Source organism: Eptatretus burgeri, chromosome 16 (assembly GCF_056783735.1).
Source record: "Eptatretus burgeri isolate ZD-2024b chromosome 16, Ebu_testis_v1, whole genome shotgun sequence".
Lineage (NCBI taxonomy): Eukaryota > Metazoa > Chordata > Myxini > Myxiniformes > Myxinidae > Eptatretus > Eptatretus burgeri.
The window spans coordinates 18015221-18031836 of record NC_140976.1 but is presented as its reverse complement, the minus strand read 5'-3'; the positions used below and the strand labels follow the sequence as shown (position 1 = coordinate 18031836).

General features: G+C 41.9%; 1 protein-coding gene across 1 annotated transcript in view; it reads right to left on the bottom strand.

Annotated features, from left to right (window-relative positions):
• The window catches only part of CFAP47 (cilia and flagella associated protein 47), a 181091-nt gene that overhangs the window by 94390 nt on the left and 70085 nt on the right, over positions 1–16616 (bottom strand). Inside the window, exon 7 of the mRNA XM_085860064.1 lies at positions 16320–16476. The gene's annotated coding sequence lies outside the window, so the exon portion shown is untranslated. The remainder of the gene's footprint in view (positions 1–16319; positions 16477–16616) is intronic.

Here is a 16616-nt window from a genome sequence, read left to right as displayed (position 1 = left end):
TGCTCTTCAAATTTCAAGTCAATCAGATGAAAATTGAAGATTTTAGAAAATTTGGCCCAAATTGGCCTTTTGGCCTATTTTAACCTTTTGGCCTATGTTTACCTCAAAATTAGTAGGTGGTTGAATCCAGTGACCTGACATGTAAATGCTCTTCAAATTTCAAGTCAATTGGATGAAAATTGACAATTTTAAAATTTGGCCTATTTTGGGTTGACCTTATGGCCTATGTTGACCTTTTGACTCAATATAACCTCAAAAGTAATACATGGTTGATTTAATTGACCTGAAATGCAAATCCTGTTCAAATTTCAAGTCAATCGGATGAAATTTGAGGATTTGTCGGAACTTTGGCTCAAATTGGCCTTTTGGACCAATTTTTACGAAACTTCAATGTGGGACCGTTGCAGGGTCGGTGACATTAATCTCCAAAAATTTCAGAACGATCAGTTGAGCGGTTTGGGGGGAAGGCGAGCAGACAGACAAACAAACACACAAACACACAAATGGAGGCGATCAACGTACTCGTCAAATTTTATTTATTTATTTTTGCCAAGCAACAAACGGACCCAAATGCAATACCCTCTCCTCTGGCGAGGGTAACAAGTAATAAAAACATTTTTTTTAATTAAAAATGATGTACAGGGATGTTCCTCCAAAAAGTATGTAAACAAGGAACGGATGGTCACAAGAGAAATGATCAAGTGAAACCATCCCGATATCTTTCTTTGAACAATGATTGTCCCCACACAAGACGCTAACTGTGCGTGTGTGTGTGTGCGTGTGTGTGTGTGTGTGTGTGTGTGTGTGTGTGTGTGTGTGTGTGTGTGTGTGTGTGTGTGTGTGTGTGTGTGTGTGTGTGTGTGTGTGTGTGTGTGTGTTGTCTCCTTTGTGGGTTTGTGGAGATGGAACGAAGTCATGAGTGCATGAATGTGTATGTGTGTGTGTGTTCAATATAATCTTATGCACGTGCACACACGCACATGTCAGATGATGGGCAGAAGGATAAGGGAGAACAGAAGAATGAGGGAGAGGAGGAGGGTGAAGAGAAGTGCAGGTTGGAACAAGAGTTGGCCAACAATTATAGAAGAGATAAAACTGATAAAACTAAGACAGACCCCAAAACTGCATCGCATAGCAAACACCAAACGGACAAAAATCTTAGTGAGGCGGACCAACCATTCAATAAGGAAAAGGATTTCAAAATCATCCACCTTGAAAGAAATCAATATCGTGTGTTTCGCAGCAGCACTATTCATTCAAGAAAAAAGTAACAGGCAAATAACACCAGAAGAGGAAAATTTTTTGGCAATAACCCTGAGCGCTCACCTGGTATCGGTTGGATAAGAAAAGGATGGAACCACTGGTAGGCGTGGCTAACCCACAAAAAAAAAATAATGGAGAAGAAAGTAAATAGCTCTCAATTTTAACTTGTTTGATGCCGTGAACAAACTTTGGTACATCAATGGTGATGAAGGCTGTTGTCAAGTTTCATTGAAATTGTGTGTCTAGTTTCTGAGAAGAAAGCAAATACCTATTTTGGGGAGCAACTACCCTTCCCCGCAGTTAACCCTTCAGACCCTGATTTTTTAAATAGCAGAAACAAACTTTGGTACATCACGGGTGATGAAGGTTGTGGCTATGGCGAAGTTTCATCGAAATTGTGTGTGTGGTTTCGGAGAAGAAAACAAATACCTATTTGGGGGGGGGGCAACCCCTGTCCTCCCTCTCTCCCGGACACCTCCTTAGACCCAGATTTTTGTTTTTCTTAATGTTGTGAACAAACTTTGGTACATCATGGGTTATGAAGGTTGTGGTCAAGTTTCATCAAAAGCATGTGTGTAGTTTCTGAGAAGAAAGCAAATACATATTTGGTGGATAACCCCCCGTTAACCCACTTAGACCCTGATTTTTTTTTATTTTTTTGGTGTGAACAACCTTTGTTACATCATGGGCAATGAAAGTTGCAGTAAAGTTTCATCAAAATTGTGTGTGCGGTTTCGGAGAAGAAAGTAAATACATATTTTGGAGGAAAGCCCCCACTGTAGACCCCCCTTAGACCCCGATTTTTTCACTATCGTAAACAAACTTTAGTACATCACAGGTGATGAAGGTTGTGGTCAAGTTTCATCAGAATTGTGTCGTGCAGTTTCTAAGAAAGTAAATACCTATTTTGGGGGGAAACCCCCCCATAAACTCATTTTTTTTAAAATACTAGCGTGGATCGGTACGCTCTCCTCTCCATACGTCGTTGCAGAGATTGATTTCGTCATGTATTTGCTGTGTTGGCATGATTTACACCAATCATCATACAAACATTTATTTTCTTCAAATTGCTTTGTAATACTGGTAATATTATATTTATTAGGGTACAAAGCCCACAAGGCTGGGCAACTGATTGTTTTTGCAATGTTTATTTTCATTTTTCATCCGTCGGCAATTTGCGGGTTTTTTCACTTGAAATTTCATTTTCTCAGCAACCGTAAGTCCGATCAACACGAAATTTTCACCGTCGTATGCATCTTCTTTAATAATACACTAAATTGATAATTTTTATGTCATAGGTCACGTGTTATGGGCGCCATTTTTGAAAAACCAAAAAAATTTGGACCTCTGTGTCTCTGAAACCACGCAATGGAAAAAATTTTTAACTTGGCGCATGGCAAGAGCTCCCCATGGGAAACACGTGATTTTTCATAACATCATCGGTGAAGTGGTATTTGCGGTGAAAATTCGACAGAACGCTGCATCTGCAAATTTTGAAATTTCTTGAGTGTCATCTTCGCAACATTTCACCATAAAAAAAAACAATTACTCTGACATCATTGTTCACGTGGTTCAGCAGCCATATTGTTTTGAATTTTTCAAAAAATATATATTCCTCTCCAGAATGGCTGGACAGATTGAGGCTAAACTTTACACACACATTCCTCGTGTCATCCTTTTCCAAGTTTGTTAATTTCTAATTGATTGGCAGCCATATTGGATTTAAAATTAAAAAAATTAAAAAGTCTTCTACTCTGGAATGGTTGAACAGATCGAGACAAATCTTTACAGGTATGACCACCTATCCATGATTAACAAAACGTTTTCACCTTCTTTTGATGTAGGTCACATGGTTTGGCAGCCATCTTGGATTGAAGGAAAAAATATTAAATAATGTTTACTCTGGAACCACCACATCATTTATTGTGAAACTTCAAAGTTATGATTAAGCGGAGATGTGGAATTCAGCTTTGGAATTTCAACCCAATTGGCCACAAGGTTTGGCAGCCATATTGGATTGAAATGAAATATTAAATAATGTTTTTTTCTGGAACCACTAAATCAATCAATGGGAAACTTCAAAATTATGATCTAGCGGAGATGTGGAATGTCGGTTTTAATTTTCAACCCGATTGGCCACAAGGTTTGGCAGCCAGAATTATTTAATTATTTGAATCAGAACTTTTAGAATTTTTTTTTTGCATAAGACTCACTTGGCTGTGCCTGCATGCATTTGAAGGTCCAGGTGTAGCAATTCAATTGATACCGATGATTGCCACCAGGAAAAATGGTCAACTGTGTACATAATAAATGGATGGAACGTGGCCTGTTCCTCGGTCCATAACTTGTGAATCCCGTGTCGTAGAGAAAAGTGTGAGCCGTCATTATATTAAGGAGAATCCTGCTTTACCCTTTGCACCCATGGTGTCCACATTTCTTATTTTGTGTTCAAGTTATTTGAACAAAAAATCAATTAATACCGACTATGTATTCAGGATAAAAGGTTAACTGCTTATGTAATAAATTGATTGAATGCGGCATGTTACTTGGTCCATAACTCATCAATCCTGCATAGTCGAAAGACATATGGGGGGGGGGGCTCCGTATTACTCTGCGGAGTTCCAGTTTACCCTGTAGACCTACGGTGACATTTCCTGCACATTTATTGCATCGTGTTCAGGTAATTTAAATGCCAATTCAATTGATAGCGACAATGTCACCAGGAAAAAGGGCTAACTGCACATGTAATAAACAGATTGAACACTTAGTGTTACTTGGTCGGTAACTCATCAGTCCCGTGATGTATCAAAGCAGGGTGGTATTTGTATCAAAGCCGGAATTCTTCATACCTGATCATCACTGCCAGCAGCTACAAAGTGAATCCCGCAAAGTTATATTATAACATAGTTATATCGTTATAAAGTTATAAAGTGAACATAGCTATATAGTGAAGTGAATAAAGTGAATTTTTGTCCCCATCATATTTCCGCAGGGTGCTTGAAGGTCCGCCAACAACCCTCTTCTGGTAAAACTACCAAAATCACGAATCACTGATCACCTTCACTCTTTCATTCCTCTTTTTTCTCGCCTTTGGAATAAACTCCCTCACTCTGTTCAATCCCATTCTTCCCTCCAGGTCTTCAAAACAGCTGTTCACCACCACCTCTTATCATCCCCCATCCAAATCCTCGATATTTTCTACCCCCGTTAATCCACCCAAAACCCACCTCTTTCAAATTCCCTGCTTTCCTTCCTGAAAGTCCCTGTAATGTCCATCTTGTATACCCCGTGTTCCCCGCCCCATCCCTCTCCCTTCCACAGATCTCCTAATGTCTCTGTTCCCCACAGTTTTGTCCTTCCCACTCCCACCCCTCTTATCTCATGCCCCCCTTGCTGTGCATTGTGCGTTAGCTCTCACACGAGCCTCGACAAGGTATACAAAAAAAAGTGGCAGCTCTAGTTCGAAATATAATTTGTGATAGAAGAAAGTCCAAGTGTCGAAGCTGTCTCGTCTGTCTGAAGAGTATAAGGGGTCTAAATGGTGTTAAGGTCTGAGGGGTCTGAGGGATCTTAGGTGTCTTTTGCATCCTGCATGTCTTTCGGGTCTATGGGGTCTTTAGGGTCTTTTGGGGTCTTCGGTGACTTTTGGGCCTTCAGGGTCTCTTTTGATCTTCAGGGTCTTTTGCGTCTTCGGAGTCCTCGTGGTCTTTGGTGTCTTCTGGGTATTTAAGGGTATTTGGGGTATTTTGTGTCTAATGGGTCCTCAGGGTCTTAGAGGGTCTTCAAAGATAAAAGGGGTCTCAGCAGTCTCAAGCGTCGAAAGGTACATTCCAATAGCACGTAAATAATAGACATATAATCACACAGCTGGATGGACGGACAGAAGGATGGAGGGACGGAGGGAAGGTTGGACGGACACATGCCCAGATGGTGCTCTTTTTATATATACATCATGCAATATATCGTTTTTGGCCCTATCTCTCAATGGTGAAAGAATCACTTTGAAAACTTAAACAATTCTTGTATCCGAATACGGATTCGGATCTTCACCAAAATTGAATCAATTCGTCCTTGTCACAAACCCAACCTGTCCACCAAGTTTCATCCGAATTTCTGCCCTGCTAGAGGTGCCCCAATCAACTTTAAGTGCTGTTATTGTGAAGCGGAAACCTCTAGGAGCAACAACAGCTCATCCACGAAGTGGTCGGCCACACAAGCAAACAGAATGGGACCGCCAAGTGCTGAAGCGCATAGCACGGAAAAATCGTCTGTCATAGGTTACAGCACTCGCTACCGAGTTCCAAACTGACTCTGGAAGCAATGGCAGCACAAGCACTGTTCATCGAGAGCTTCATGAAATGGGTTTCCATGGCCGAGCAGCCACATACAAGACTAGGATCACCATGCGCAATGCCAAGCATCGGCTGGATTGGTGTAAAGCTCACCACCATTGGACTTTGGAGCAATGGAAACACGTTCTCTGGAGTGATGAAAAATGCTTCAACATCTGGCAGTCTGACGGACGAATCTGCATTCGGCGGATGCCAGGGGATGTTACCTGCCCGAATGCATTGTGCCAACTGTAAAGTTTTGTGGAGGAGGAATAATGTTCTGGGGGCTGTTTTTCATGGTTTGGGCCAGGCCCCTTAGCTTCAGTGAAGGGAAATGTTAATGCCGCAGCATACAATGACATTCTGGATGATTATGTGCTTCCAACTTTGTGGTAAAAGTTTGGGGAAGGCCCTTTCCTGTTTGAGTGTGACAATGCCCCCATACACAAAGCAAGGTCCATACAGAAATGGTTTGTCGAGATCGGTGTGGAAGAACTTGACTGGCCTGCACAGATCCCTGACCTCAACCATATCAAACACCTTTGGGATGAATTGGAATGCTGACTGTGAGCCAGACCTAATCGCCCAAAATCAGTGCCCGCCCACACTAATGCTATTGTGGCTGAATGGAAGCAAATCACCGGAGCAATATTCCAACATATAGTGGAAAGCCTTCCCAGAAGAGTGGAGGCTGTTCTAGCAGCAAAGGGAGAGCTGACTCCATTTTAATGCCCATGATTTTGGAATGAGATGTTGGATGAGCAGGTGTCCACATACTTTTGGCCATGTAGTGTATCTATCATTTTTGGCCCTATCTCTCAATGGTGAAGCATTACTTAATTCTAGTAACTGGATCCTGATCCAGATCTTCACCAAAATCTAATCAGTTCGTCCTTGTCACACAACCTGTTCACAAAATTTCATCCGAATCCATCCATAACTTTTTGAGATATCCTGCACACAAACAAACAGACGGGGTGAAAACATAACCTCCTTCCACCTTCGGAGGTAATAAAGAAGAACCTCACTGAGATTTTGAAAATCATCCGCGGCAATATTTCCACAAACAAACTACAATTGGAGGCAGTCTGGGGTTCGGTGACGATCCTGAAAAGATCCCTCAGAACAACAAAGTTGAACAGCTTGGTCCATGAACTGTGATCCCTTAACGAAGCAGAGAGAGATACTTTGAGCCCTGGAAGGATTTCATTCCATCTCCACAAACCCACAAATGGAGATGACAACCAACGACACACACACACACACACACACACACACACACACACACACACACACACACACACACACACACACACACACACACACACACACACACACACACACACACACACACACACACACACTGTGACTTATGCCAGGAAAACCATTATTCAAAGAAGGATGTCGGGATTGTTTCACATAATCATTTCTTGTGATCATCCCTACCTTGTTTACATACTTTTTGGATGAACATCCCGACATCCTTTTACATTTTTTTAATGTATATATGTTGGGCTGGCAAGATAGCCGAGAGGTATGCGAACTTCTCCTCTTGAGCTGTCTTGCCTGAGATTGATTTCCAACCCAGCTCTAAACTGTCATCCTGGTGTCACGCAGGCAGTGCAATTTATCAATATGTGTGCCGTCCCTCGGATGGGCGTTAAACTGGGCGTCCCATCTGCTGACATGAGTTGGTGGACGTAGTCCAAGTGTTGGCCAGAAAAGCGTGCATTAGGGTCCGCAAAATGTTTTTCTGCATTTTTGTGATCACCAGACCATCTGAATGAATATTCCGATTGATGCCACTCTGGCACCCTTGAGCATTTTTGTAGAAACCCATTAATATGCAAATTAGTGGTGGCCATTGTCGAAATTACTATTTTTCTTAATATGTATCTCCAAAAGTAAGCAATCAAATAGCCTGGTTAAGGTGTCTTCACCCATGTTTCTAGGGTCACTGGTCATGATAAACTCACTTAAAATTTAATAACATTTAAATTTAGCTCATTAATATGCAAATTAGCAGTCGCCATTGTCAAAATAACAATTTTTCTTAATATCTCTAGAAGTAAGCATCCAAACAGCCTGGTTGAGGTGTCTACACCCATGTTTTTAGGGTCACTGGTCATGATAAACCCACTTACAATTTGATACCATTGAAATTTAGCTCGTGATTATGCAAATTAGCATAACCTTACCCCCTGAATTTGTCCACGCCGATTGGCATTTTTGCAGTACAGTTATACAACAACAACAAAACTGTTTGAAAATAACTTGCACAGAGCCAGTACAGTTGTGAAGAAATGGCTGACCTCAGAAGATCAACAGCATGAACTGTTTCTGATCAAGTAAGTTGAGGCTTGTAATGTAATGAAAGAAACATGGAGAACTGAGTTTTAAGTAAGAGTAATGTCTTCTGATACAGTAGAATGATCGATATTATTTGCAAGCAAGTTTTTATTTATTTATTATTTAACATGATCTGTCTGAAAGCAACTGTGTATTTTATTTATTTTTAAAAGTACACAGGGTGGAACCTGTTTCCTGAGAATATTTTTAAAATACGAACAAAGAAATTAAATGTTTACTGATGTTTATAATAACCTCCATTGTTACAGATTGAGGCTCCATCACCATGGGAGACTGTTTCTTCAGTCCCTGCGATGCAACTCAAGCTGGAAAACCTCTGGTAACAGTTGGTCCAGACAGAGTGTGAAGTATCATCCGATCAAGCAAAGCAAGACAAGATGATATACATGAAGAGCTTGAACAGAGATTACAGGCAGACGAATCTATCGAGCTCAAATGCCATAGAGACTGTGTCAACGTACACATCACGCTCACACAAAGAAAGACACTTGAAACGAATGAGTAATGTCTTTTTGGAAGATGCTTCAACAAGCAAAAGTTCAAAGACGACAGTATTTGACTTTAAAGAACATTGCATTTTTTGCAGAGAAAAGTGCATCATGGACTTTGATCAGAAGAATCCTAATCGTTGGCGGCAAGTTCTCCTTTGGAGGACTTCAGATCATGTTGATCGGACAACTTTCAAACAAACTATTCTAGATGTTATCGATTCCCGCCAGGATGAAGAAGGATGCCAGGTCAAGATGCGATTAATGGGCACAATCAGCGATCTTCATGCTGCTGATGAGAGATATCACGATGACTGCAGAAAGTCCTTCATGGCACCCCGTTCTGTTGCAGCAGCAGCACACAGTGGCAGATAAACTCAGGACATTGAGCCAGCTGTCAGTTCTACCATCCTATCGATGAAAAACGACATGTTGCGCATCTGGAATTCAGTAGAAGTCTACAATATGTACAAGGATCATGGAGGAAATCTATACTCTCGACAAACCCTGTAATCCAAATAGTTGGATATACTTGGCTCTGAGCTTCTGATTCTGTCTGGTGAAGGTGTCGCAAGTTTAATCTTGTTTCGCAGCAGAGCATCTACTGCGATCAACTTAGTAGCATCAGATTAAGATGACGCCATTGATGTTTCCATGGAACGAATTGCCAAGAAGGTTGCTCAGGAATCTAAGCAGTTGTCGTCCGACCCCAGTTCCTCTCAGACTAGAATTAATATAGATATTGCTGATGAAGCAGTGAGTTCAACCCTTCAATTGCTACTCTGCAAAATATCAGCAAAACTGGACTGCACACTTCCAGGAGCTCTGATAGGAAACATCATAACGAGTATGATCACCAATCGACCAACTACGCTCCAAATAGCACTGGGATTCTAGTCAGTCATACAAGCCTCATCAAGCAGTTGTACAACTATCGTGTGACCTGTTCCTATGATGAGTTTCAGCGTTTCAAGGAATCAGCAGCAAAGGCTGCAACTGTTCACTCTGGGATTAGGGGAACCGCCAATACTGAATGTGGCCTCGTTCAGGTTGTTGCTGACAACTTCGACACAAATATCTCATCCCAGAATGGACTCGTTTCAACACATTCTGTTGCAGTATTACTTACCATAAAAGATCAGGAGATATCTTCCACATCTGAAGATGAAGCCATCATCAGACGATTAACCCGTGATGAAATGAAGAGACCTGTGACAGAGACATTTCGGTTCAAAGGTACAAGGGACCTGAGAAACCAGCGATGCCAGTTGAAGAAGCCACACGTGTGGTGTTACCTCTCCGCATATTGGCTCATCAAGCTATACAACTTAGGAGAGTTCAAGATATGGATTTCTCTTTTCTGAAGCAAATCACGTCTGATCATCACACACCAGAGTTTGGTGGCTTTAATACGAAGCTCTGCAGAGAGCAAGGATGATCCATCCAACCTGCAACGAGGACCATTTATACACCACTCATAGATATGGATCCAGCTGATCCAGACACGATGTTTACAGCTATGGAGGGAAAACGCTTGACCGCAGAGTGTGGACAAACTGTAACCATCTTCACAAACGGACAACAGCTGTATCGAGTGGCCGTTAATGTTAAATGGGTTTATCCTGAGCGATTTACCCAGTTCATACCAAGGCTGGGCGGCATGGACACCCTTATGAGTTTCATCGGTTGTGTGGGGAACTTGATGGCTGAAAGTGGGCTGGAAGACATGATGAAATCTGTCTTTGGAGGTGTTGCTCATATGCTTGGTGGAAAAAAGTTTCCCCAAAACTTCAGGGCCCTGCGATTGGTGACTAAGGAGGTCCATTCCAGCGTGGCTCAGGCAGAAAGTCATGAAGACTTAATGGACAACCTTGTGAAACCTGTATTCATCATGATGGCGTTTGTTCATGCTGAGCATGAAGGAGACTGGCCATTGCATCTTTGGCTATGAAGGAGATGCTCCCCGACTTCTTCGTGGCTGGACATCACAACTATGCTAGATATGGGCTCTACTACCTTCGATCAATGGAAAGGCTTCATGGAGACATTCTGGAAATGTTCTTAAAAGGAGATCACGTGATGCGGCACGAGAAGGGCCTATGGAACGGCATATGGTCGGATATGTACATTGAGTCCACGTTCATGCACTCCGGTCATGGCATACATGTAATCGTTGATATTACACTGAAGCCTTCTACACTGAAGAAGTGGGCCTATAGTATGCACATATTTAGTCAGATAGTCCACAATCTCACAGATATGTCTGAGGGGCACATAGTCACAGAGGTGACCATTCACAAGGAAGAGAAGCCATCACGCATACGATTTGATGCAGAGGACCGAGATGAGATAAGATAAGGAGAAAACTCCAGTCCTGTATCGACCCACTTTACCCAAACGAACATGCACACAGAGTTGTCAACATTGTAACTGGCAGAATTGGACTGGAGAAGGTGAACGCGCCAAGGGCAGTTGACATTGGCCGAGCTCAGATGCATTCGTATGAAGAAAGCTGGTCAGCATGATTCAACGCTCCCTTATCTAAACAAGTCATAACTATGGCAGTGACACGGAAAAGTCATGCGTGTGGGATCTACTGAGGTTTGTGATCCAAATCTCATCTACTCCAGGGTCATGGGACTCCAACAAAGTCGAAACATCAAACTATGTGACGTCTTAGAGTACGAGCTTGCACCTGTGCCAACATCAACGTTCGATGAAAAGGGGGAGATGAGAATAGCAAAGACCAAGTCGACATTGAAGAAGAATCTCAAAGTGGAAATCTCAACAAGACTGGGTCCACAACCTGAAGTCACCATCTTAGATGGTTGTGCAATCCTCTGGGTTATTCATTGGCCTAACAGGGGAATTGTGCAAGACTTTGTTGACAACTTCACGAGCTACATCATGGCAAAGGTGGACAAATCAGATGTATATCTGGTATTTGACAGATATCATGATTTCAGCATCAAGTGTGGAACAAGATTAGCAAGAGCTGGGCAGCAAGCTTGCAGGCGCCACAGGTTGAACCGCCAGACTCCACTGGCTCCACAGCTGGTGGTTCTGTCATTAACTGAGAACAAAGTTAAGCTGATAGAACGGATTTGCCAGAATTTGATTGACGTTAGTCAACAGAGAAAGCAGAGCCAACACAGGCTCGTCATTGCGGGACAGGAGTCTACCCCAGTGGAAATACACCACGGAGCCCAAAGATGTCACACTGATTTGAAGACGACGCATGAGGAGTCAGATGTCATCATGATTCAGCAAGTCGCTAAAGTTGCCGAAGATGGCGCAAAATGCATCACAGTCATCTGTGATGATACTGATGTGTTCATCTTGCTTGTATATTATTTCGCAGAACTTCATCTGCAATGCTGCGTAACAATGGAAGCAACATGTCCTGGCCGATCGTTGATCGACATTGGGGCCACTGCCAGAAAGCATGCCGGGATGGTGCAAGACCTACTAGCTTTACACGCACTGACAGGCTGCGACACCGTTGCCCAGATGTATGGTAGAGGTAAACTGACTGGCAAGAAGACACTCAAAGCAAGCCATTAACTTCAAAAACTTGGGAATGTGGATGCATCGATTGACGATGTCATCGCCGAAGCCACTGTGTTCATGGCTGTTTGCTATGGCAGCAAGGAAAGAAGCAGCATGTCTGATGTTAGCAAAGAGGTGTGGTCTATGAAGGTGCGAAACCAAATGCCATCAAAGCACCAGACCTAAGATTGTACCATCAACTACAGAGTCCTTTGAACAAAATGTGCGACATGCTCATATCCAGACAGCAATATGGAAGTCAGCTGCTGAGCTGCAGCCACCACCTCTGGATCCCACTCAGTACGGATGGAAATGTGATGAGGCATCAAGATCATTAGTTCCAATTATGCTGCCGCCCAACGTTGCTCTTGCACCACCAGAGATCTTGGAGCAAATACGATGTGGATGTTCCTCCAACAAGCAATGATACACAGCTCAATGCCGCTGCACAGCAGCCAAGTTACCATGCACAGTTTTCTGTATGTGCCATGGAGATACTGGCTGCAGGAATGAGCGCACCAAGACGGTTGCTGCATTTGCCCTTGATGATGACTGACACTGAATGAGACACCAAGCACTGAAGTAGCCTTCATAAGGTTTACAAACTTGTTATATATATATATATATATATATATATATATATATATATATATATATATATATATATATATATATATATATATATATATATATATATATATATATATATATATGAACATTTGCTTTACACAGGAATGTCTTCTTTTGTTCATGTTGTTAGCTGCTTTCATTGCATACTGTCGAATTGTTGAATCTGTATGAATAATAAAGTGCTCTATATTCACAAAGACTGAAGTGGTTTTTTTTCTATCTATACGTCTATTTATCTACATTTTCAATAATGGTGACTGCTAATTTGCATATTAATGAGCTAAATATAAATGTTATTAAATTGTAAGTGGGTCTATCATGACTAGTGACCCTAAAAGCATAGGTGTAGACACCTCAACCAGGCTATTTGGATGCTTACTTTTGGAGATATTAAGAAAAATAGTAATTTCGACAATGGCCACCACTAATTTGCATATTAATGGGTTTCTACAAAACGCTCAAGGGTGTCAGAGTGGCATCAATCGGAATATTCATTCAGATGGTCTGGTGATCACAAAAATGCAGAAAAACATTATGCGGACCCTAATGCAAGGTCATCTTGAAAAATGGTGCTTGAAATCCGGACTAACGTTAAACATCCCACGGTGTCCTTCGTGAAGACGAGGTGAGCCATCACCGGCACCACAAACAAATTCCAAATTCCTTCCTGAATGTGCAGGGGCACTGCATCAACGGTGTCTCAGTAAGTGATGCAACTCGTGGGATAAATTCACAAGTGAATCTCAGTCCAATATGCTTTCGCTAACAACATGACAATAAACAGAGCAAATGCCTGCAGTACTGCTTCAAACTCTACATTACAACACCAAGCATCAGAAACAGAAAAATCAAAGAAACACAGGGACCGCTCCAGAATGTGTTTTTCATTCTTTTCTTTTCTTTATGGAAGACAGGTGACCGACCATTCAATCTCCCAAAATCGTTTAAAACTTTGAGGTTTTTTTTTTTCCAAAATATGTGAACTTGATTGATTAATTGTGATTGTATTTGTATATTTGTGTCAAAGTGATAAATTCGACAACAATGTCGTGTTTTTTTGCCATCTTGCACTCATAATAGACGCGATACAGTTTCAAGTGGTTTCCAAACAGTGGAATAAATAATTTGAGTTTGTGGAAAAGGGAAATTCTTCTTTTTTTAAGGAGGAGGAGGAGAAGGAGAAGGAGAAAGTGAAGAAGAAGAAGGAGAAGAGGAGAAGAAAAGGAGGAGAAGGAGGAGGAGGATGAAGAGGAGGAGGAGGAGAAGAAGGAGAAGAAGGATAAGGAGAAAGAGCATGGAAAGAAGGAGGAGGAGAAGGAGGAGGAGAAGGAGGAGGAGGAGGAGAAGGAGAAGCAGAAGGAGAAGGAGAAGAAGGATAAGGAGGAGAATAATAATAATAATAATAATAAGAAGAAGAAGAAGAAGAAGAAGAAGAAGAAGAGCATGAGCAGGAAATTAAACTTTTACAAAATACATAATAATTTTTCCTGAAAAAAAAGCGATTTGCTGTCGCATGGCTGGCTAAACGAAGATAAGCGAAACTCCACAACTGTGTCCAAATGTTTTGAATGTCATTAGGCAAATGTTTTGAATGTTATCAAGGTTCCATCACAGCGTTGCCACCTGTTACGACCCCAGAGCATCTGCTTGCTGATGCGCCATCCGTGTGGAAAGAACATAGTTCAGGCTCCCAATGATTATTAATGAACAAAACAATGTGCCCGGCATGCAGGAAGACATACGCCATTTGCCAAACTGCAAGGCTACGCAGGAAGAAGGGAACACCTCTGACATTCAAAGCAACCTCGGACCAGACAACATCCACGGTCAGGTTTCCCGATGAATCCAACAGGATTTGGAGCTGACATTTATTAAGAAGAAGAAGAAAAAAAAGCGATTACTTTGCAATACTTTCTCGCACACAAATGAGAATTAATGTGCGATACGTTTAAAGGGCAATCCTCTGGGGCTTGAACTGATGCTTGGCTTCCATTCGGTGTTGACGTTTCCCAATTAGGAGTGGCATTTCATATGGTCCATTGAAACCAATCATCCCCTTGAACTTTACACAAACCATCAAACTAAAAGGGACTTTCTCATCAAGCATGGGAGTGATTGAAAGCACGGAAGTTTATCTTTCCGACAAAATGTCACATCTCCAAGTGGTTTTGCCTCCCATCACTCTGACGCCGAACAATGTACTTCGGAATCCTGCAATAACAAAATTAATTAATTGACGGCGTCAAACTCGCACCTTCGTGCTTGGTGTGAAAACTTCATTGATAGAGTCAAGCACATGTTAAAAAAAAACAAAAAAAATCTTATCAAGAGGCAAACGTTTGTTTTCAACATGCGCCAGAAAGCAGTTTCCGGTCGAAAATTCTTGTCAAGACAGACTGAGATTTTTTTTTCGCCAAAATACTTACCCTTGACGTGAAGAGCAAGCAAAGTTTTTGGCCGCCTCACAGACTAGATCATTGTCAGGGGCGTACGGTGAAAATGCGATTCACAAAATTAAAGTGCAGCAAACGCACGATTTTTACAGTATTTGAGGTTCATGGAGGAGCTGCACACACAAATTACGTACACACACGCAAAATAATGAATGAGACAACACTGGACTTCACTTCAGACAAATACACTTCCCAGTGATGTCACTTCCCAGAGCACTCTGGGTACCAGCGACGCAAAAATTTTATGACGTCACTTTTCTCTCCATACTCAGCAGATCAATTAAGGAGGAATTTCCTCCTCCCGATGGATGCAAATTTATGGGGTTTGTCTGTGCTCGAACCTTTAAATCCAGAACATAAAGAAAGAAGGCAGGCAGCCTGTAGCATGTAGCATTTTAAAAGTCTTTGGTATAAGTAGGCCAGGGACAGAATAGAACCAGCGACATCCCCAATCCAAGGTGGGTGTGTTCTCACCATTCGTTATGCCGCCAAGTCTGCTAAATGATGGAAATAAATGGTTCAACACAACTTGGGGTTTTGTAAGTGTCAATATACTGTCTGAAACATGGTAAGGTATGAAAAAGAAATGCAAAGGCCATTCAAAAACATTCTAATCAATGGACTGAATAGAAATGCCACAATTTTGAAATATTTGTGGTATCTGTCTGTCAGACCTACATTGGGGGGCGGGGGGGAGGGAGAGTGAACATTGTTACCATTGTGTTGCCTTGAGCAAATAAATCCAGGCACAACAAAAGGCTGATTGAAAGCACGGAGGTTTATCACTTCTTTTTGAATCAATAGGATTCATAGAAGTTTGACACTTCTATTTAATCATATTAATTCAATGCAGAAAATGAGAAAAAAATAATCCCGAGCAACTTGCATTTACAATGCGACCATTTTTAAAACCGGAATTTCTATGGAATATACACGACTCCTTGATGGTCGTGTAATGATATCCGCTAAGAGAAAGCTTGCCGTATGAAGGAAGAGGGGGAGGGAGAGGAGTAGAAAGAGATAATGAAAAAGTGAGAGTGAGAGAGTGAGAGTGAGAGTGAGAGTGAGAGTGTGAGAGAGAGTTGGAGAGAGAGAGAGAGAGAGAGAGAGAGAGAGAGAGAGAGAGAGAGAGAGAGAGAGAGAGAGAGAGAGAGAGAGAGAGAGAGAGAGAGAGAGAAAGAGAGAGAGAGAGAAATAAGAGTAAGAAAAGAAGCAGACGAGGCCTCAACACTTACCAATCATCTCTCCATTCAGGTCAGCATTTCGGCTCCCAAGGCTGCTGGGGAAATGGAGGATGCTGGGTACGGTAAAGCATTCATGGTTGCTGACTTCCACACTCAGATCTTTCCCATCTGCCGGGTAAAAACCGATGTACTGTGCCTGCAATGATTTCTGTGCACACAGGATAGACGAATGCATTTGCAGCGTACGATAACGCAATGATTCGGTGTGTGCTTGCATTCAAAACGTTTTGCTTCACCACACAACAAAATAATTACACTCAAAATATTGCCAAGGAATATATATTATCA